Here is a 23,984-nt window from a genome sequence, read left to right on the forward strand (position 1 = left end):
AAAAGCTAAATCTGTCCAAACAGTCAAGGATTTCTTACAGGTCCAACCTCCGAGGTTTAGCAGAAATTGGCCTTCGAAGAATTGGTCTTTTCCAGACACCTCTAGAACACAGAGAGGCAGAAATAGATGCCCAAGAGGCAGAGGTCAATCCAGGGGTGCCTACAGGGGACGTCAGTGGCAACCTACCAATCAGAGAAGTACTGCCACAGATTCAACTACAACCACTTCCACTGGACAGACACAATGACTTGGCTCTGATTCCGCCTACCAGGGAACAACTGGAAGCACCCTTGGGCGGAAAACTAGCTTTATTCTCCCACAACTGGCATTACATTACAGGAGACAAATGGACTTTACAAACAATAGACAAAGGCTACAGGTTTCACTTCCACACTCTACCAAAAAAGAGAGGAATGCCAAACCTACCACCAAGCCAAAAAACAGACGCTCTAAGACAAATCAACAACTTACTAAGGATGAGAGCTATAGAAAAGGTAATGGAACAAGGCCAAGGATTTTACTCCAGGCTTTTCCTTGTACCAAGAAAAGAAAATCATTGGAGACCTATTCTCGACTTGTCCGCTCTGAACACATACCTCTTTGTTCCAAAATTCAAAATGCTGACCCTCCAGCAACTTCTTCCCATGCTGGGCAAGGAGTCTTGGCTAGTGACTCTAGATCTCAAGGAGGCATACCTGCACGTCCCTATACGACCAGATTGCAGAAGACACCTCAGATTTCTTGCAGGATCAGAGCATTATCAATTCTCAGCATTGCCCTTTGGCTTATGTACTGCGCCCAGAGTATTCACAAAATGCCTGGCATCAGTAATTGCTCATTGCAGGCTTCAGGGAATTCAAATTTACCCATACCTGGACGACTGCCTAATACAAGCGGACAACAAGGCAAAATTAACAAAAGATTTGGAAAAGGTCATACAATTGTTGCAAGCCTTGGGATACACAGTCAACATGCAAAAATCAAGACTAGTACCATCCCAAAGGATAACATTCTTGGGTGCAGAACTGGATACATCAACTCAGATGGCTTTTCTCACAGAAGAAAAACAAAAGCAACTCCCAGTATATTTCATGACATTAACAACACAAACTCAGCTTACTGCAAGGAAAGTCCTGCAAGCCCTGGGTTACATGGCATCCTGCATAATATTGATTCCGCATGCCAGACTGCATATGAGAAAGTTGCAATGGTACCTAAGGAATGTATGGTCTCAACACAAGCACAGTCTAGAAGCCCAGATTCCAATGATTCCATGCCTGAAGCAAGAATTCCAGTGGTGGGCTCAGGGCTGTTGGTTGAACAGAGGACTGCCTTTCCACAAACCTCATCCAATCCAGACTATCACCACGGACGCCTCAGACCTAGGCTGGGGGGCACACATGGTGGACAAGTGCATACAAGGCCTATGGACCCAAGACCAGCTGAATCTACACATAAATCTGAAGGAGATGCTGGCAGTGAAACATGCAATCCAGGCATTCCGACCATTCCTTCAACGAGGTCACTTGCTGATAAGGACGGACAATACCACAGTCATGTGGTACATCAACAAACAGGGAGGTACACACTCATATCCTCTATGCCGGATGGCAATGGACCTGTGGAATGTGGCCCTGAATCTCAACATTCAACTGCAGGCCAGATTTGTACCAGGAAAAGAAAATTCACTAGCAGACACCTTAAGCAGAACTACCACGGATGCTCACGAATGGATGCTGCATCCAGATATCTTCAAAACCATAACAAAGAAATGGGGACTACCAGAGATAGACCTGTTCGCCTCCCCACACAACCACCAATTGAAGAAATTCTGCACAAGAGCATACCACCCACTTGCTTGGAGGGTGGACTCCCTTTCCTTCAGCTGGAAAAACCTCACAGCATATGCATTCCCACCTCTTCCTTTGATGCACAAAGTCCTACTGAAGATCAAAGAGGATCAGCCAAGGGTAATCCTGATAGCTCCAGACTGGCCGAGGCAACATTGGTACCCGCTGCTGAGAAGCATGTCTCGGACACACGCATGGCCTCTACCTCTGTGTCCCTTACTCCTAACACAGAACAACTACAAGATCCTACATCCAAACTTGAAAACACTGCAGTTAGCTGCTTGGAATATTGCATAAGACAAAATAACCCAGATTTATCTCAGAGGGTTAAGGACATTATCCTGGAGGCTCGCAGACCCTCCACAAGGAAACTTATTCAGCCAAATGGAAAAGATACCTCATGTGGAGTACAGCAAAGGGGGAAAATGTCTCATTGGCAAACATAGCACACATCCTGGAATATTTAGCAGAACTGTTCCACAATGGCCTCTCCTACTCCTCCATTAAGATTCATGCATCAGCAATCTCAGCAGAATACAACATGGATCCTCCTGTCTTCTCTCATCCTCTACTCAGACAGTTCTTGAGAGGAATCAAAAACGTAAAGCCCCCAAGGAAACCACCTTTACCTACATGGGATCTCAACTTTGTGCTGGAAAAGCTAACACTTCCCCCTTTTGAACCGGCAGCAACAGCAGATTTACAGTTCTTGTCTTGGAAAACTGCTTTCCTGCTAGCAATTACTTCAGCAAGAAGGGTATCTGAATTACAGGCATTAATGGCAGTACAGCCCTTCCTTATCTTCCATCAGGATAGAGTGTCTCTGAGGACCAACCCTACCTTTATGCCAAAAGTGGTCTCCACATACGATTTTGCTACTCTTTTCATGGAAAGACAACTTCTGAAAATATCAGACCTCATTCCACAAGAGCTACAGCCACCACTACAGCTTTCCTACGAGGAGTGGCTACCAAAGACATTTTAGAGGCTGCTAGTTGGAGCTCAGTGCATACATTTGCCAAGCATTATAACCTTCCCTTATACTCCAGATCCCGAGCAGGTTTTGCAACTGCTGTGTTGCAAGGGATCTTGACTACACCATCTTTATCTTAGTTCCTTCTCCCCCAGTTTGGCTATGGTATTCTACCCATATGTTAGGACTGCAGATGCATCCTTGAAGGACATAGTACAGTTTTGTACCTACCATAAATGTAGATGTCCGATAGGTATGCATCTGCAGTCAGGATTACCCTCCTTCCCTCTGTGGTATTCCTAGGGTACTTACCCTCTTCAGCTAGCTGGGGGAAATTATTATGGTGTATTTGTTTTTGTATATATGTATATATATATATATATATATATATATTTTTTTTTTTTTGCTCTCTACTGTTTGGAATTATTTGCATTTATCCAAATTTAGCCTTCCTAGAGGGCACCTGGCATCTGGGGCAAGAAACACTGAGGAAAATGGCGTCGGCTGATGCCTTTATACCACAGCAGCTATGACGTCGGGTGGAGTGCGACATCAGCCGAGGCCAGACCCAGACTTTGGAATCCAGCCGACCGAAGGGCTGCCTGAGGCAGGACAACCCATATGTTAGGACTGCAGATGCATACCTATCGGACATCTACATTTATGGTAGGTACAAAACTGTACTTTCTCTGCACTTCCCTTTGGCTTATCTACTGGGCCCAGGGTATTCACAAAATGCCTAGCTCCAGCCATTGCATATTGCAGGCAGAGAAGAATTCAAATTTACCCGTACTTGGACGATTACCTGATTCAGACAGACACTCAGGAATTGCTACTACAGCACCTGACATTTGTAAACAGATTTCTAACTTCACTGGGGTACACCATCAACGAAAAGAAATCACATCTGGTACCCAGCCAACAGATTGTATTCCTGGGAGCAAGCTTGAACACAACTTCCCAGATGGCATTCCTCACTCCAGAGAAACAAATTTATTTGACAAACTACTTCAATCTACTGGCCACCAAAACCCAGCTATCTGCAAGAAAAATAATGCAAGCCCTGTGGTTCATGACCTGTTGCATTCTACTAATTCCATATGCAAGACTGTATATGAGGAAACTTCAATGGTACTTAAAAAGTGTCTGGTGTCAACATTCTCAAGACCTGGAAACAATGAATCAGAAGTAGGAGATTCATTTGTCAGCAACCTGTGAGTATGGATCCGATATCGGATCCGAACCGGCATGGTTTATCTAGCTATGGATCCGAGCACCTAGCTCCTCCCCTCACCCATAATGCCCTGCTCTCCCTAGATGACCTCAGATCTAGTTTGCCACGTTCATGGTGACAGCTTGATCCTTGAGCTCCGACAGCTAAGTGGAAATTTGTTATTTACTAAAGGTTTTTTCTATCTTTAAATAGTACATTTGTGTGAAAGTTTTAGGCTTCCCACCCATTTAAACTGTTTTTGGTTAATTTACTAAAATTTTTGTGTAATTCCCTCCCCTCGCTGGTAGCGTAGTTGTGTGTGCGTGGTCTTTGGGGCCTGTAGTGTGACTGGGTAGTTAACTTTGGTTAACTTGTTAGTTTTATTTTTTTCTGTTAAAAAAAAAAAAAAATGTCAGAAGCCCCGTGTGGCCATAAGCTGTCCCCTGCTGATGGCCACACTGTTGAACACCTCACTTCTGGATGTTCAATCTGTGCAGGGTTCAACCCCAAGGCATTGAAGGAGCGGAGGTCAAGCTGGTCTTGGCGGGACTTTTGCCCCGGACTCGGCTTCGGCCTCCGCCCGTTAATGTACCTGCCCTACCTGCTCCCTCCTCCTTCGGGACTCAAACTCCCTCACGGGTTGGAGGACAGGGAAGCTAAGAAGGACGGAGAGAAGCACCAGCGGGCCGAGACCTCCGTCTCGGCCCCGCCCGCTCCTCCGGCCTCTCTAGCTACTGGTTCTCCTACTCTTCGGCTCCGGTCTCCGACCTTTTCACCGGGACCTGAGGAGGAGGAGACCCGACCTCCGTCGAGGCTATCGAGGTGGTACTCAAGGCCTACCTCGGTAGCCTCTTCGAGGTCTACTTATAGTCTTTCTGACGCCGATCTGGACCGGATGATGAGAAGGTTCATCCAGGCCCAGATGCAGATGGGAGTGCTCCTGCCTCCCGGGAGCTCGACCCCAAGCCCATAGCTCCTTCTCCGACCCGCTACCGGGTTGGGCCGGGCAGCATTGGAGCTGGGGTGGGTCGGCTCGATATTACTGGCTACCGGATCCGACCCTGTCCTCGAGTGTCGGATCCGACCTCTCGGAGCCTTGGCCCGGTTGCGGATCCGAGGACTCAGTGCCTTGGCGCCGTCTGTGTCAGGCGCACTGGTCCCTCGGATCCGAGGCTCGCGCCGGCTCGAACCACTCTCGGATCGAGGAGCCGACTGTCGGATCCTTTGGTTGAGGCCGGCTCCCCTTCGGCTTTTGATGTAGTGGAGAGGGCTCTGTTGAGGCCATCCGGACCCCCGGCACTTGCGGCTCCGTCCGCACTCCATCTGCTCTGGGTCAGGCTTCCATCACCCGGCCACTGGGACAGCCCGTTTCAATGCCCCAAGCAGTTCCTGTGGAACTAGACACTGCTTGCTAGGGTTCCTCGGACAGCCCCCCCGAGGTGGCACCTCGCAAGCACGGAAAGGAGGCACATAGACTCTTTAACTGAAGACACGGACTTGGAGGAAGGGAAAGGCTCCCCAAGATCACCCCCCGAGGATGTCTCATTTGGAGACATCATGGAAATGCTTCGTATAAGAGGTGGGTGGTCAGCCCCAAAGTCTTCGGACGAGTCCGTGTTCTTGGAGGCATTCGAAGCGGGCCCGTCTACCTCTTGGGTGTCCCCTCCTGCCGACCCCCTGGTGGACCTTATTACCACCAGGGCGTGGAAGGAACCGGATACCGTGGAGCCATTTCCCAAAAGGCCAGACAGGATTCTCAGCCCCCCTGCTGACCGTGCCCACTGGAGTAAGGGTCCTCCGGTAGATGCCATGTTGACGGCAGCAGCCACCAAGAGGGAACTCGCCCAGGAGAGTCCCTCAGTCCATCCTCCTACCAAGGAGTCTCGATGATGGACCGCTAATGTTTAGTTCAGCGACCTTTTCAGTGAGGGCGCTCAACTATCTGGCACATGTTATAAGGATGCAGCACGATCTTATTAAAGAATACGCTACATTCCCCCCAGAGTCCATGTCGGAGGAGGACAAACTGTTGCACTCCACCCGTATGGCCACTCTTCGGTCCGTTACAAATACCTCTATCACGGTTGCTTTCCCACGCTACTGAGGAGCCAGAGCTGCAGGAGTAGGCCTAATCACGAGGCGTCAGGCCTGGCTCCGCCATTGCGATTTCACGGAGCCCTTCAAGGCGCCTTTGATGGTTCTGCCCTTTTTGGCAAGACGGTTCGCGACACCTTGGTCCAGAGCGAGAAGGATGGGAAGATGCTGTCTGCCGTCGGAGTCCGCTTCTCTGTGCCCCAGAGGTCCTACTCTAGGAACCAAAAGGGCCAGAAGAAGATGTGGTTCCGGAAGTCACAGCAATCCCAACCCGCTCCGGACAACCAGTCCTTCCGTGGCAGAGGAGGACAGGGCGGACGCCGCCCCAGGGGCAGAGGGGCTCCCAGGAATTTCGGGTCCAGAGAACCTTTCTCTGAGCGGCCTGCACAGCAACCCTGAGGGGTTGCCCGACTGCTCCACTCTGGAGGCAGTCGGAGGACGTTTTTCGGAGCACCTAGCGGCATGGGAGTCCATAACAACAGACCGCTGGGTCCTCCGTATCATATCCAGAGGATACAAAATCCCCTTCCTTCACGTCCCGAAACCAAAATCCCTCCCCGATGTTCCACCCGATCAGAGGGAGGCCGCTTCAGCAGAAATTGGCTATCTGCTGAGGAAAAGAGCCATCCAGCCCATCCCCCCAGACCAGATCGGATCAGGGTTCTACTCCAGATTCTTTTTAGTGCCAAAAAAGACGGGGGACCTAAGACCCATTTTAGATCTGTCCCTATTAAACCTGGCAGTTCCCAAGGAGAAGTTCCGGATGGTCACTTTACAATCTATCCTCCCCCTTCTGGGAGAGAATCACTGGATGTGCTCCATAGACCTCAAGGATTACCACATACTAATGGACAGACGGTCCAGGAGGTTTCTTCGCTTGCTGGGAGCCAGTCACTACCAGTTCAGGGTCCTTCCCTTTGGTCTCACCACAGCCCCCAGGGTGTTCACCAAAGTACTAGCAGTGGTTGCGGCCCACCTGAGGCTTCAGGGGGTGCAGGTCTTTCCGTACCTGGACGACTGGCTTCTTACCGCCCCAACAAGGCATCTACTATCTTTGGCAAGGGACTCCTTTCTTCAGCTAGCTCCCTGGCTAGGTATCACAAAGTCCAACCTGGCCCCTACTTAGCTGATAGATTTCATAGGTGCCAGGTTAGACACAAGGAAGTTAAGAGCCTTCCTCACAACCGACAGAATTCGGAATCTTCGACTCCAGGTGCGGGCCATCCTCCACTCCAGCTCAGTTCCAGCGGAATTGGTCCTGAGGGCACTAGGGTCCATGGTGGCAGCGATTTCTCTTCTCCCGCTCGCCCGCTTGAATATGCGGGTACTTCAGTAGACACTTCAAGTACAGTGGTCTTACCTTTCTCTTCCCCTGCATCATCCCGTTGCAATCAGCAAGGCTTGCAAGTGGTCTCTTTTGTGGTGGCTCCATTCAGAGGATCTCCTAGGAGGCCGCCCCTTTTGTGCATCTCCCCCCCCCCTTGCCACAGTGACCACGGACGCATCTTGCCTCAGGTGGGGGGGGGCATTTTGCGGGACGGACGGTCCAAGGCACGTGGAACGAATCAGAGACCTCCCTGCATATCAATGTTCTGGAGATGAGGGCCGTGCTCTTGGCGTTGCAAGCAATGTAGGCCTTTCTTCCCCTGGGAACAATTGCAATTCAATCAGACAACATGTCAGTGGTCTGGTACATCAACAAACAGGGGGGAACCAGGTCTTACCCTTTATGTCGGGAAGCCATGAGAGTGTGGGAATGGGCGATCTCCACCAACCGCTTTCTCATCGCAATGCATATTCCGGGTCGGTCCAACATCCTTGTGGACAAGCTCAGTCGCACCATTCTCTCCCCGTACGAGTGGTCTCTCAATGCTCAAGTAGCGAAACGTATCTTCGCACGGTGGGGAACTCCTTGTTGCAATCTCTTTGCTTCTCCCTTAAACACCAAGTGCGACAGTTTTTTCGCTCAAATCCCTCCACCAGGGGATTCCCCGAGGGACGCTCTGGTGCATGCTTGGCCTCCCGGTCTTCTGTACGCATACCCCCCTCTACCTCTGATGCTCCAGGTTCTTCAGAAAGTCTCTCGGTTGGGGTGCAGAATGATCCTCATAGCCCCATTCTGGCCTCGGCAGATCTGGTTCCCTTACCTAAGGTCTCACTCAGTGAATCCACCTTGGATTCTAGATCCCATCCCGGATCTGATAACACACTCATCGAACCTACCATCTCCGAACCTGGACAACCTGAAGCTAACTGCTTGGCTGCTCCAGTTCCACTCCTAATTAGGACTCCCGGTATTTCTTCTCCCGTTAAGGCTATCCTGGTAGCGGCGCATAAACCCTCTACCAGAAAAACTTACCGCAGTAAATGGAAGCGATTCTCTATTTGGGCAGAGCGGCAAGGTCTAGATCCCTTCACGGTACCTCTTCCCGTGGTCCTAGATTTCCTTACCACTCTTTTTAATGATGGTGCCAGTAGTTCCATGGTCAAAGTTCAGCTAGCGGCCATTTCTCATTATCATGTTGGTCATGACTCTGGACCTCTTATGTCTGCCAAGTTATGTAAAATCTTCCTAAAAGGCACCTTTCTGCTTAGACCCCCTGTCAAACAGGCGGTTCCACCATGGGATCTTTCTTTGGTTCTTCAGGCCTTGACCACTCCCGCCACTGTAGATCTAAAATTCTTATCTCTTAAGACTGCATTTTTAGTAGCCATTACTTCAGCCAAAAGAGTTTCGGAACTTCAAGCCCTTTCCATAAAGCCGCCTTACTTGATCTTCCATCCGGACCGTGTGTACCTCAGGATCAATCCCTCCTTTCTTCCTAAGGTAGCTTCGGAAGCAAACATTAATCAGTCCATCAACCTCCCCGTTTTTTTTCCTAATTATCAGAACAAAGGCAAGTACAAGCTGCATTCATTGGATGTTCACAGGCAGCTTTGTTTTTATCTTAACAGGACAGCTGGTCACAGGCAATCCGATCAGTTGTTCGTTTCCTTTGCCAAATTCAATCTGGGTAAACCAATTTCAAAAGTCTCCTTGTCACGATGGATTTTTCAGTGTATTCTACTAGCTTACCAAGCTTCTGGGAGGCCCGCACCGGACGGAGTTCATGCTCATTCAACCCGGTCTGTTTCTATCTCAGCAGCCTTTAAGGCTAGGATACCTCTGGATGACATTTGTTCAGCGGCCACTTGGGCTTCATCTCATACCTTTATTTCTCATTACAAGCTGGATATCACGTCTAGAGGTAGAGCATCCTTTGGCTCCGCGGTGCTCCGGAACATCCTTCCATGATGGCCGCCCAAGATTCAGGTAGCTGGGGACTCTGTCCCACAGGTTGCTGACAAATGAATCTCCTACTTCAGATTTAGAAGTTATGTACTTACCATAACGTTCCATCTGAGTAGGTGTATTCATTTGTCTGCAACCATCCCGCCCTCCTATCCCCCTGGCCTTGTCAGTTCCTGCATAGAATGTCTTACCCTTGATTAGGGTGTTTGATACAGGGCAAACTCGATCTGAGGTCATCTAGGGAGAGCAGGGCATTATGGGTGAGGGGAGGAGCTAGGAGCTCGGATCCATAGCTGGATAAACCATGCCGGTTCGGATCCGATATCGGATCCATACCCACAGGTTGCAGACAAATGAATACACCTACTCAGATGGAACGTTATGGTAAGTACATAACTTCTAATTCCTATCATTCCTTGCCTAAGGCCAAAGTTCCTTTGGTGGGCAGAGGCCTGCTACCACAACAAGGTACTCCCTTTCACTTAGCCCCCTGCCATCCAAACCCTAACAATAGACACATCAGACTATGCATGGGGGGCTCACATGGCAGGACAATGCATTCAAAGCAAATGGAGCCCAAAGCAAATGCACCTGCATATCAATCAAAAAGAAATGTTAGCTGTACAGAATGCTCTGACAGCCTTCAAAGGCCTTATTCTTCCAGGACAACTATTGGTAAAGATTGCTCCAGAACTCCCCACAGCTATCCATGGAAAGTGGATGCCCTGTCCTTTACATGGGAAAAACCTCTCAATCTATGCCTTCCTCCTCTGCCCTTCCTCTCAAAGGTTCTACTAAAGATCAAACAGGACAAGCCAAAGACAATCCCGATTGCACCAGACTGGCCACGCCAGCACTGGTACCCTCTCTTGTGCAGTCTGACAGTAGTGCCACAATGGCACCTGCCTCAGACCCCTTTCCTGCTGTCCCAGCAGGAGGGCCAGATTTTGTATCCTCGGCTACAGACACTGAACCTAGCAGCTTGGTTTATCCCCTGAACTCATCACCAGCAACCCTCAGTAAACAGGTGCGGGATGTCATCCTTGAGGCAAGGAGGCTTAGTACTAGAAAATCCTATTCGAAAAAGTGGAAAAGATACTGTTCTTGGAGCCAGACTCAGGGAATGGACACGTGTGCCCAGCTTACCTCATATACTAGATTACTTAACAGAAATGCTCCACAAAGGTCTATCCTTCTCTTCAATTAAGATTCATGCCTCTGCCATCTCAGCTCATTATAATACTGAGCCACCTCTCTTTTCTCACCCTCTCATCAAACAGTTCCTGAGAGGAGCTAACAATTTAAGGTCCCCTAGGAGAAGCTCCCACCCTGACCTGGGACTTTAACTTTGTACTGGTGAAGCTAACGCTTCCACCCTTTGAACCTGCTGCTTCAGCAGAGTTAAAATTCCTCTCTTGGAAAATAGCTTTACTTCTAGCCATCACTTAAGCAAGAAGAGTGCCTGAATTGCAGGCCCTTATGGCTGTTGAACCATTCATTATCTTCCACGATGACAGGGTTTCCCTCAGAACTAACCCATCCTTTATGCCCAAGTTGGTATCCAGTGTGGCTTTAAGCCAATCCATCCATTTGCCAACCTTTTTCCCTAATCAACAGAATAAAGGGGAAAGGATCCTGCACTCCTTGGACATGCACAGACAGCTCAGGCTCTACCTTGACAGGACTAAACCTTTCAGAAAATCTGACCAGCTGCTAGTCAGCTTTGCTACAGGGGCAGAGGGCAAGGCCATTTCAAAGCAAACCATTTCCAAATGGATAGCACACTGCATCTATTTCTGCTACAAGCACCATGGAAAACCTGCCCCACAGGGGATCAGAACTCATTCCACTAGGGCTACCTCAACCTCTGCAGCTTTGCTCAGGGGAGTCCGTTCCAGGCACATCCTAGAAGCTGCAACCTGGAGTTCTGTAAACACCTTCACCAAGCATTACCACTTGCCTATTTTTTCTAAGTACAGAGCTGGATTTGCTACAGCAGTCTTACAAGGCTTGCTAGCCAGTCATAGCACTTCTTGACTGCCTCCACCCTTCCTCAGCTTTGGGAATCAACCCAAGACTGCAACAGTGAAACACGAAGAGCATAGTACAGTTGTGTACACTTACCATAAATGTAGATGTTCGATTGTATTCACTGTTGCAGTCCTGGTTTCCCTCCCATCCCCTGGTTTTCTCTATCCTTTCTATCTATCCTCTTTATGGCCATCTTTTATGGCAGGGGTATTTACTTTTACTGGAGGTGTTCCACACCATTTAATAGCTTCCTGTTTTGGGGGCTGCTGACATTTGGGGCAAGAAAAACTGATGTAATGGTGTCAGCTGCATGTTTTATACCCCCTGACAACCTGACATCATAGAAGAGGTGACCGCATCCGACACAGAAATCCCAAGACTCTTGTATTCTGGCCGACTGAGGGCTACCTGCAGGCAGATAACCCAAGTGTGATGACTGCAACAGTGAATACACTCGAACTTCTACATTTATGGTAAGTGTACACAACTGTACTTTCTCAGTCCTCGAATTCCGATATGGCTTCGGTAAGCCATCTGACAGCAGATCTTCCAAAAAAATGCAAGGAGAAAGACAGAAACAGACCACACAGGTCCAAACCTACCGATGACGCTTCCGTCAAGCTAGTCGTCAGTTCTCTGGTCCTGAGTGAGGTGCTTTCGCAGCCCCTGATGCCCACTTCTACGGATTCGCAGGTCGCTACCGAGACCCTTTCGGAGTCCGGTATGCCACAAGACTCTACACTGACTAAGGATCCTGCAGATGTCTCTACCTTGGATGGATCCGGAGCTGCTGAGCAGGCACCAGCTTCTGAGGAAGTACGTCGCACTACTGATTCTCGACACAGACCGACAACTTCTTTCGCGTCTACTGTTCTTTTGAAAACTACCAAGTTTCTAAGGTCCAGGGTATGAACCACAGTCTCAGGCACCTGCTTCCTTGCCTCAGTGTCAAATGCTTAAACTGCAGAAGACCTTATAATGCTGATCAGGGGAAGCCAAGCTACCACTTCCAAAAGAAACAAAGATTTGTCCCCAGTAGTTTTATCTGAATTTGAGTCCGATGAGACTCAGGCATCTGAATATGAAGACATGCAACACCTCTCTGCTTATGAGAATTCTGATGCAGAGGAATCCATTCCTTCATCCTGTCCACTAGAGGATTTTGGGGAAACCCTACATACTTTAAGGGAGCATTTCCAATGGGAATGTCAGGACTATCCTCAGTCTAAAAAGAGACGCAGGGAATTCTTAGATCTTCCACAGCACAGACCTCTGGCCATTCCTCCTGTCCTGGATGTTGTGGATGATGTTTTCATGGAATCTAGTTTGACTCCAGACACCCTCCTTCCTGCTCCCAGGAAACCTGACAAGGTACTACAGAGTCCCTGACTCTCACAAATTTCTTTTCAAAATCCTACTGCTGACCCTGAGGTTATTTCTCAGTGGCCTAAAGGAATTAAAGCAACTTCTGCTAAGAATCCCACCCCCCTCAGATAGGAATTCCCGAACATTAGACAGATGGGGTAAAAAAATATACACCTCTGTTACTCTTGCTATTAGAGCACTAAATTGTCTGTTCCGTATGATGAAATTTCAGCAACATATCATGGAGCTCCTCAAACAAAAAATATAATTTTTTCCTGCTTGTGCAGAAAATACAGAGTTACAAGAGTTAATGCATTGTGCAAGTCAAGTAACTAAGCACACCTTACAGTGTGGTTTTGATGCCCTAGAAGCATCTTGCAGGGCAGCAGTCACTGGCTCTGTCCTTAGAAGGTTTGCTTGACTTAAGGAACAGGCCTTGCCAGACCATGTCAAATCCAAATTATTGGACGCACCCTTGCACAAAGACAACTTATTTGGCACCAAGGCGGACAAGGTCTTAAAAAAGATGGAAGAAAAAGCTAAATCTATGCAGACAGTTAAGGACTTCCTGCAGGTTCAGCCACCCAGGTTCAGTAGGCATTGCCCCTCCAAGCACTGGTGCTTTCCAGCTTTCTCCAGGTCAGTTCAGCCCAGACCCTGGGGAAGCAGGCCCTCCAGACAGCAGCCCCAGGGAATGCAGAGATCTAAGCAATGGAATTCCTCCTCTTCAAAAGCAGGGAGTGCTAAGCACCACCCCCTCATGGTAAGAACTCACAGTGACTCTCCAATTCCACCCCCTCCCTCTGCCCACCTGCACTTGCCCCTAGGAGGAAAACCCTTCTTCCACGCAAGCACCTGGGTCACCATTACCAATGACCGCTGGGTTCTCAACATAGTGTCCCAGGGATACAAATTTTATTTCTACACACTACCAACCCCAAAAGGGTTCCCAGATCTTCCCCCAAACCAGTGGGCAGAGGCCAAAAAACAAGTCCTTTCCCTGCTCTCTATGAGGGTGATAGAGCATGTTCCTGCAGAACAGATAGGCCAGAGTTTCTACTCCAGACTCTTCCTGGTACCCAGAAAAGAGGGCACCTGGCGCCCCATCCTCGATCTGTCCATTCTAAACATCTTTCTGGTGATACCAAAATTCAAAATGCTCACCCTCCAGCAAATACTACTTATGCTGTCCAAGAATGCTTGGTTAGCCACCCTAGACCTAAAAGAGGCCTACCTACACATCCCAATCAGGGAATCATGCAGGAAATATCTAAGTTTCAGGGCAGGATCACTGCACTTTCAGTTCTCTGCGCTTCTCTTTGGCTTATCCACTGCTCCCAGAGTTTTCATAAAATGTCTGGCTCCCGCCATTGCTTTTTGCAGACAAAGAAATATTCAAATTTATCCATACTTAGATGGCTGCCTAATTCAGGCAGACAGTCAGGAAAAGCTGCTCAAGCATCTGGCCTTTGTAAAGGACCTACTGACCTCCCTTGGGTGTACTGTCAATGAAAAGAAATCCAGACTAGTACCCACCCAAAAAATTATATTCCTGGGAGCAAGCCTGGACATAGCATCCCAGATGGCATTCCTTACACCAGAAAAGCAAACCTACCTTACAGCCTATTTCTCTCAACTAGTCACCAGACCCCAGTTATCCTCAAGGAAAATCCTGCAAGCTCTGGGGTTCATGGCTTCTTGCATTGTACTCATTCCTTGTGCCAGACTGCGTATGAGAAAACTACAGTGGTACCTAAAAAGCCTTTGGTGTCAACACTCTCAAGACCTGGAAACTCTTATACCAATGATACCTTGTTTAAGGAAAGATTTTCTTTGGTGGGCAGCAGCATGTTACCACAACAAGGGACTACTCTTCTCACAACCCACGCCGACCAGACCCTCACCACAGATGCATCAGACTATGCCTGGGGTGCACACCGGGACGACAGGTGCATATAGGGCCAATGGAGCCCACATCAAATACATCTGCACATCAACCAAGAAGAGATGTTAGCTGTCCAGCATGCACTATCAGCTTTCAGACCCCTCCTCTCCTGGAGGCTCCACTGATGAAAACAGACAACACCATTGTGATGCTGTATATCAACAAGCAGGGAGGGACTGACTAGTACCCTCTGTGCAGGCTCGTCATGACCATTTGGCAACGGCCTCAGCCATGCAACTCCACCTGTTAGCACAATTCCTGCCAGGCTCTCTAAACTCCAAAAAAAGCAACAAAGGTGCTGGAGAACATAAACGAAAGACTTTATGTAAAGCACTTTTCGTCCAGAACAGTGACTGGACGTCATCAGACAAGTAACAAAAAACACTAAATACCCTTTTATAATTAATTAAAACAATGTGATTCACAACAACATTAATTAATTAGAAAATTAATTAAACATGTCAATTAATCATTATTAAATACTGAAATAATGAAACTTGTTCTATCTCCTGTAAAGAAAAAAGAAAAGAAAAACTTGAACTTTTGTGGCAGCTCAGGCTTAACTCCTATCATACAACAACAAAGCGAAAGAAGAACCAGTGAAAATGCGTTCTTATGTTCTCCAAAAGCAATTTAATTCCACAACTAATTTTCTCTTAGCGCCTCGGCCACACTCAGCCTTTACAGAGTAAAATCGTATCAGTTGTAAAACCTTTCTTTATATACTGTTTAGAACAACATTAATTACATAATTACATACATTCAATTAAAACTAAGCACTACTTTATCTTAAAGTAAAGCACCCTCTAAATAAAACTTTGCCAATTACATTCTTTATTTAATCCATAGGTTTGTAAAGTATTATATTTAATGATAAAAATAGATTCCCTTTTTCTCAATAAATGTTTTAGCATCTCACCACTTTCATATTGTTGTACTATTTGTTCCAAAACTGTTATTTTAAAACTGCTGAAGTCCCCCAAGTGTACTGTATTAAAATGTTCTGCTACAGGGCTAATACTCTTATTTTTCTTTATATCTCTCGCATGCTCTTTTGCTCTTTCTTCCAAACTTCTTTTAGTTTCACCTATATAATATTTCTCACATGAACACCCTATAGCATAAATATTTCTACTAATGCAAGAATATATACCCCGAGTAGTAAATTGTTTTCTATTAATTATATCAAAACTTGTTGTAATATACTGACAAATTGAACATTTGCCACATGGAAAAGTTCCCATTCTCATTAAATTTCTTATAATTCTATCCTTTGGTTTAAAATATTTACAATGGACTAAAAAGTCTTTAAGACTCCTTCCCCTTGGATATGTAAATTTCAATTCTGTTTGAAGAAGTGAAGGAACCTCCTTTTTTAATTGTTCCCAGTATCCTTTAACTAGTTAATTTAACCTCTCAGAAAACAAGGTATATTTGGAAACAAAAAAATAAAGAATTATACTCAGATATCTCTTTTCCTTTATCTTTACTGTTGGTATTCCTCGATCTACAACTCTTTGTTTGTGTATTCTCAAAAATTTTCAGAAAACTTTTAGACACTATATCTGGGTTATAACCCCTCTCTACAAGCAAAGCAGCAACCTTCCTAGCTTCTTCACATGCTTCCTTTCTATTATTGCACAGTCTTTTAATTCATAACTTTTCCCCATAGGGAATTGAAGTTAATGCATGATAGGGGTGACAGCTACTAGCATGTAACATTAAATTAACCTGATCAAACTTTCTATGTATTTTAGTATAGATTTCAGCTCCCAACTTCCCCTCAAGTGTTATGTCCAAGAAATTTACCTTCAAGCCTACTTGGACTCCATCAAATTGAATATCATATTTATTAATATTAAGGTATTGTATAAACTCATTTACTTGATTCCTACCTCCTCGACAAACAAAAATCAAATCATCTATAAACCTAAAATATCTAATAACAAAACTTCTAAAAAATGTGCTTCTGTATATATGTACTTGCTCCACCAACCCCATGAATAGGTTGGCGTATGCAGGGGCAAAACCTGCCCCCATTGCTGTACCTTTCTTCTGTCTATACAGACTACCATCAAATTCAAAAATATTATTTTTTAAACAAAAATATAACAATTCCTTAACATAATGTGTCCTGGGATTGTCCCCCCAAAAATGTTGTATTGCTTCTAAACCATAACAGTGTTGTATATTTGTATATAAACTAACCACATCCACTGTTATGAAATACATATCTTCTGTCCATCCTATTCCTTTCATTTTATGCAAAAAATCAAAAGAATCCTTGATATATGAGGGAAGTTGGAAGACTTTCTCTTTCAAAAATTCATGCAAAAAACAACAAAGATTTTTGTGAGAAATAACCTATTGCTGACACTATAGGTCGACCTGGAGGTTTATTTAACCCTTTATGAATTTTAGGGACACAAAAAAATTTTGCCACTGTATTTTCCTTCATAATAAATTTAGCTGTAATATCATTAGTCGTAAAATAAATTTAGCTGTAATATCATTAGTCGTAAAATAATGTAGTCTAACCCCTTTATTTAACAAGGCTTCAAAATCTTGCTGTGCCTATATCAAAGTGGCTTCATTTACTTTACTATAAGTTTCTGTGTCATTCAAATGGCACATGCACATTTGATAATAATCTAAGGAATTCATTACCACTAATTTGCCTCCCTTATCTGAGGATTTAAACACTATATCATCATTCATACTCATTTGTTTTAATTTAGTCCATTCAGTTTTAGTTAAATTATATTCCTTTTCTATTGTCTTAAACTCACCAAGTTCTTTTTCCAATATTAAGTTAAATGCATTAGAGAAACGTTGTGTATGAACATTTTTACAGGGCGGCATAAACATACTTTTCAATGGTAACTTACTTGTATCAAGTAAGTGATGCGCATTACTTTCGCCACCAGAATCACGAGTAAAAGCTATCTTCATTGCTAGAATCTGTTGTTATATTAAGCATATTATCATTCTTACTTTCATAATTAGAAAAATAATCTTTCAGCTGCATTTTACGTACTAATTTAAAAATTTCCCCTTTCACCTCATATGTCCTCGGTAATACTGTAGGTATAAATTTAATACCCTTTTGTAACACAGATATTTCTGTCATCAAAAACATAATTAGACAAATTTACAACATATTGTGAAGAATCAATACAGTCTACCTGGTTAATTCGTCCATTTGCCTCTTTTATATCTGTCATATCTCGGGTCTCTGTAGTTATCCTGGCCCTGCCAGCTCCGTTTTCTATTTCCATTGTTCTGGCCATTAATACCTCGGAATGTCCTCCGAAAAGATTCAGCATCACCAGCTCTAGGAAGATTTGGAAATTCCTGTTCTACCTGTTCTTCTTCCTCCACTGAAGATGCTCCACTCTCCCCCGAGAAAAAGCTTCTATTCCTTAGCTGCCCAGATGTATTATGATCTTTTTGAAAACTGACTCTACGGCATTTCTGTTTTGGTTTGGTCAAAAGCAAAAAAAAACTTTTTTTCGTTCATAATCTCTGATGTCCCTCTGCAGTTTATTTTTATTTCAATTAACTAAATCTTTTTCAAAAGATGACAATCTATCATTGATGTTAAATAAAAATGATTCCAAAGCAGTATTAGATGTTAATTTAGTTATTTCATCACATATCCTTTTGGTTTCTGCCATTAATTTACTCCTTTTATAATTGTCTCTCTCTATAAGTATAGTTACCCACTCCGTACTACACGGATGTGCTGCTGCTATCCATCTTTCCTGAAATTTAATTTCTTGCTCCTCTGACAACTCAAAAGGAGTAGAAGGACTTTTTACTGCACATAGTCCCCGTGGAATAATTTGTAATTCCTGATATCTTTGAAGACTGTTCATATTATAAAATATGGCAGTTTCCCTAAATATTAATTTTTCTAGCTGGGAACATAGTTCCTGTGTTGCTGGCAACAAAGAAACTTCTGTTTTTTTACCCACTGCAGCAAAAGGATTAACAGTCACTCTTTGTCGGGAATCTTCCCATTTCTTTAAAACACTCAACACAGTACTGGACTGTACTTCTGGAGTAGTGTTATTTTGATAACTGGATACACCACCTTCACTTTCTCCCATATGTTGCATATCCAAACGACCATTAGTTTGTTCATTTCTTTGTATTAATTCCATAACAGTTTCCCGAAAAATCCGGGGAAAGGAACACAAGGATTCACTGGTCATGTAGAAATCTTAAAACTACCAAAACACCACTTGAAAACCATACAACAACAAAGCGAAAGAAGAACCAGTGAAAATGCATTCTTATGTTCACCAAAAGCAATTTAATTCCACAATTAATTTTCTCTTGGCGCCTCAGCCACACTCAGCCTTTACAGAGTAAAACTGTATCAATTGTAAAACCTTTCTTTATATACTGTTTAGAACAACATTAACTCCTAACATTACCCAGGTTTGAATGAAACTTGTTCTATCTCCTGTTTTTTGAAATTGAGGAGTTTAAACAGATGATTGTTTATTCATTTTTGTCACAGTGTTTTGCTATGTATCACATGAAATAGATGCTTTTTCAGGTTTATAGCTCTTGTTTATTGATTTAGTATTTTATTTTGTTTTTGAGTTATGAACGGAATGATATTAACAATAGTAAATAGTAAAAAAGTATGTGTTTTTATATTTGTAATTAACCATACACGAGTTGGTCATATATACAAATTCATTATAAATATAATTATAAATTATAAATGTATTTTGGATTCTGTAATATATATATATTTTTTTTAAAGAAAGAAACTATTTTTAGAAAGTTTTTCTTTAGAGATTCGACATTGTTTTGTATGTTTGCATTTAGGTATGTTTTTTAAGGCTGCTTTTTGGAATTCAGTATTTAATAATGATTAATTGACATGTTTAATTTACTAATTAATTAATGTTGTGAATCACATGGTTTTAATTGATTATAAAAGGGTATTTAGTGTTTTTTGTTACTTGTCTGATGACGTCCAGTCACTGTACTGGACGAAAAGCGCTTCACGTTATTAAAGCCTTTCGTTTATGTTCTCCAGCACCTTTGTTGCTTTTTTGGCAGTTTATTTTTGTTATTTTTACCAGGCTGTCTAAACTCTCTGGCAGACAACTTAAGCAGAAATATTCTGGACCCACAAAAGTGGCAGCTGGACCAAAGAACCTTCACACTTGTAACTCAGAAATGGGGAACCCCGAAGGTCGACCTCTTTGCTTTTCACTCCAACCATCAGCTCAGCAAGTTCTGCACCAGGGAGCCTCACTGCAAGGCCTAGAAAGTGGATCCTCTATCCTTCCAGTGGGTCACCCTCTCCGTCTATGCATTCCCCCCACTACCGCTCATTACAAGGGTACTGCTCAAAACAAAGGAGGAAAAACCGAGGACAATCCTGATTGCCCCAGACTGGCCACGCCAGCACTGGTACCCACTGCTGCACAGCCAGTCACCTCTGCCACCATGGCATCTCCCTCAGATCTCAACACTCCTGACCCAGAGGGAAGGAGAATTCATGCATCCTCAATTGCAGACCTTCAGTCTGGCAACCTGGCTTATTCCCTGACCACTGCACAAGCTGCCAATCTCAGCAAACAGGTTTTATATGTTGTACGTGAGGCCAGACGCCCTAGCACTAAAAAGTCTTACGCTGACAAATGGAAAAGGTTTTGCACCTGGATCCAGGCTAAGGGAGCCTGGATGGCACAGCCCTCCCTACCTCTCATCCTGGATTAGCTTGCTGACCTACTACAGAAGGGTCTATCCTTTTCTTCTAATAAAATTCATGCCTCTGCCATCTCTGCTCATTTCAGCACAGAGCCAGCTCTTTTCTCACACCCTCTCATCAAACAGTTCCTAAGAGGGGCCAACAACTTGAGGCCACCCAGAAGAGCACCTACCCCAGCTTGGGACCTAATCTTTGTGTTGGAAAAGCTCACCCTGCCCCCCCTTTGAACCAGCAGCTTCAGCAGACTTGGTTTCTCTCATGGAAGACAGCCTTGCTTCTTCTGGCCATCACTTCAACAAGAAGAGTATCCGAACTACAAGCACTAATGGCTGTAGAGCCCTTCATCATTTTCCATGCTTACAGGGTCTCCCTCAGGACTAACCCATCCTTCATGCCAAAATTGGTGTCCAGTGTGGCTCTCAACCAATCCATTCATTTGCCCTAACCCACAAAACAAGGGAGAAAGGATACTGCACTCTCTAGATGTGCACAGACAGCTCAGATTCTATCTAGACAGGACTAAATCATTTGGAAAGACTGAGCAATTGTTAGTCAGCTTTGCTGCAGAAGCAGAGGCAAAGCCATATCCAAACAAACCATTTCCAAATGGATAGCACACTACATCCATTTCTACTACAAGCAACATGGGAAACTTCCCCCTAAGGGGGTCAGGACACATTCTACGAGAGCAACCTCCACCTCTGCAGCTTTCCTTAGAGGGGTCCCCACCAGGGACATCCTGGAGGCTGCAACATGGGCATCAGTTCATACCTTCACCAAGTATTACCACCCGCCTTTCTCAAATCCAAGGCAGCTTTGCCACCACAGTCTTGCAGGACATCCTAGCCAGCCCCCAGTCTTCTTGACTGCCTCCACCCTTTTTCTTCAGCATTGGGAATCAACCCAAATGTGATGACTGCAACAGTGAAACATGAAGAACATAGTACAGTTGTGTGCACTTACCATAAATGTAGATGTTGGAGTGTATTCACTGTTTCAGTCCTGGATTCCCTACCTCCAGTCCCCTTCTCTCTCTCTGTCTCTCTCTCTCTCTCTCTCTCTCTCTCTCTCTGTCTCTGTCTCTGTCTCTGTCTCTCTGTCTCTGTCTCTCTGTCTCTATCTCTCCCTCTCCCTCTGTCTCTATCTCTCCCTCTGTCTCTTTCTCCCTCTCTCTCTCTCTCTCTCTGTCTCTCTCTCTCTCTGCCTGTCTTTGTCTCTCTGTCTGTCTCTCTCTCTCTCTCTCTTTCTGCCTGTCTCTCTCTCTCTCTCTCTCTCTCTGTGTGTCTGTCTGTCTCTCTCTCTCTCTCTCTCTCTCTCTCTGTGTGTGTGTGTGTGTGTGTGTGTGTGTGTGTGTGTGTGTGTGTGTGTGTCTCTCTCTGTCTCTGTGTGTGTGTCTCTCTCTCTCACTCTAAGGAATTTTTAGTATTTGCTTTCTACTGGTGGTGTTCTTCCACCATAACCTAACTCCCTATTAGGGGCTCCTGACAGGGCAAGAAAAACTGATATAATGGCGTTGGCTGCCTTATTTTATATCACTCACGACCTGACGTCAGTCCTGGAGTGACGGCACCCAACGCAGAAATACTAAGCCTCTGGTATTCGGGCTGACTGAGGGCTACCCTGGCAGGGATAACCCGAATGTGATGACTGCAACAGTGAAATACACTCGAACATCTACATTTATGATAAGTGTACACAACTGTACTTTCCTGTGAATGCCATGATTGTGGAGGCAGCCATCAAAAGGAGCTAGCTGATCAAAGCTCCTTCTGTTCATCCCCCTAATAGAGAGTCCCAGGGCAATGGCCAGCTTTAGAAAGTGTGTTTGCATCTCAGCAACCTTTGCTTTATGGTCGTTCAAATACCTGGCACATTTTACCAGATTGCAGAGGGACCTGATAAGAGAACTCTCTCAATCTATTCCAGGGTCCATGATGGCCAAGGAACTTAAATGCTTTTCTGTGCAGCTGGCCACCTTTCAGTCAGTTTCCAATGAGTCCATGAGGTTAATTTCTCATGCAGCAGAAGGTTCCTAACAGGTGGCGGGTTCAGGCATAGCCATCAGTAGACATGTCTGCATGTGTTTGGGTTACTTTACAGAGCCTTTTAAGTCTAATTTCATCAATGCTCCCTTTGATGGATCTTCTCTGTATAGTCTCACACTAAAAGAAACACTCTCCTATAGTGAGCAAGATGGAAAGACCTTGTCTGCTGTGGAAATTTGTTTTTGTACATCACAGAGATCCTTCTCTAGGAATCAGCATGGAGGAAAAAAAGACCATTTCAGGACTCATGAAGGGTTGCCGGACTGCTCTTCCCTGGAGTCAGTCGCGGAGCATGTGTCCCTGCACCCGGAAGCCTGGGCATCTGTCATATCCAGAAGATATTTCATTCACTTTCTGCAAATCCCACCATCCAGATGGAAAAATCTCCCAGATGTTCCACCCAGTCAGTGGGAGTTACCAGCCCTAGAAGTTCAAAAGCTGCTAGACAAAAGAGTTATGCAAGAGCTCCCACCATGCCAGAGAGGATTCAGAACTTAGACCAGGTTCTTTTTAGTTCCAGAGACAATTGTGAATCAGAGGCCCATTCTAGATCTCAACAATCTAAATCAGTTTGTAAAGAAGTCTAAGTTCTAGATGGTCATGGTTCAGTCCATTCTACATTTTTTACAGGAGGGTGACTAGATGTGCTGTATAGATCTCCAGGATGCATACTATCATATCAAAATGAACAGATGCTCCCAGAGATATCTGCACTTTTGGTTGGGGGACAGTCATTACAAGTTCAGAGCCCTGCCCTTTGGTCTCCCTACAATCCCCATGGTGTTCACCAGATGCATGGCAATGGTAGCAGCTCATCTCTGCTTGGATTCAAGAGTGTTTCCCTATTTAGACGACTGTCCCCTCACCGCCCCAACCAGGCATTTCTTCAAAAAGGCCAGTAACTACTTACTTCAATTATGTCAGTCTCTAGGGATCACAGTCAGTTATGCCAAGTCCCATTTACATCCAGTTCTGATCTTGCAGTAATGGCTTCTTAGAATGCTCTTTATTTCCTTTGTCAGCTGCAGTGATTTGTTACAGCACTAAGATGCTTGTCTTCAAATTTAAGCTTCTTCCTCAAACGTTTATAGATTTCCTCAATGAAGGATTTGTTCATGGACATCAAAACTTTTTAATAAATTACTTGAGTACAAGCTTATTTCAGTTATCACTGACTGTGTCAGTTTTAGTAACTTTAAACTTTGACTTGTAGTGTAAAAAATACTTCTCTTTCTGGCCACATGCTACAATTTCTGAAGACCAGCACTGTGCAAATGTTAATTTCTGGACAGATCTGTTACCCTCCTCTTGCAAAACTGTAAAACAGTTTCTGTTGCACAGTCCCTTTGTCCCTTCAGAGTTTCTTCTGTGCAGTCTCATTGTAGCCAAGTTCTTTTAAGATAAGTAATTCTCCAAATTGAGTAATGCAGTCTATG

General features: G+C 44.9%; 1 protein-coding gene across 1 annotated transcript in view; it reads left to right on the plus strand.

Annotated features, from left to right (window-relative positions):
- The window catches only part of SCAMP4 (secretory carrier membrane protein 4), a 588,202-nt gene that overhangs the window by 518,304 nt on the left and 45,914 nt on the right, over positions 1-23,984 (plus strand). The window lies entirely within an intron of this gene.

The sequence above is a fragment of the Protopterus annectens genome, chromosome 13.part0, assembly GCF_019279795.1.
Source record: "Protopterus annectens isolate FY-2018-M chromosome 13.part0, PAN1.0, whole genome shotgun sequence".
NCBI classification, from domain to species: domain Eukaryota; kingdom Metazoa; phylum Chordata; order Ceratodontiformes; family Protopteridae; genus Protopterus; species Protopterus annectens.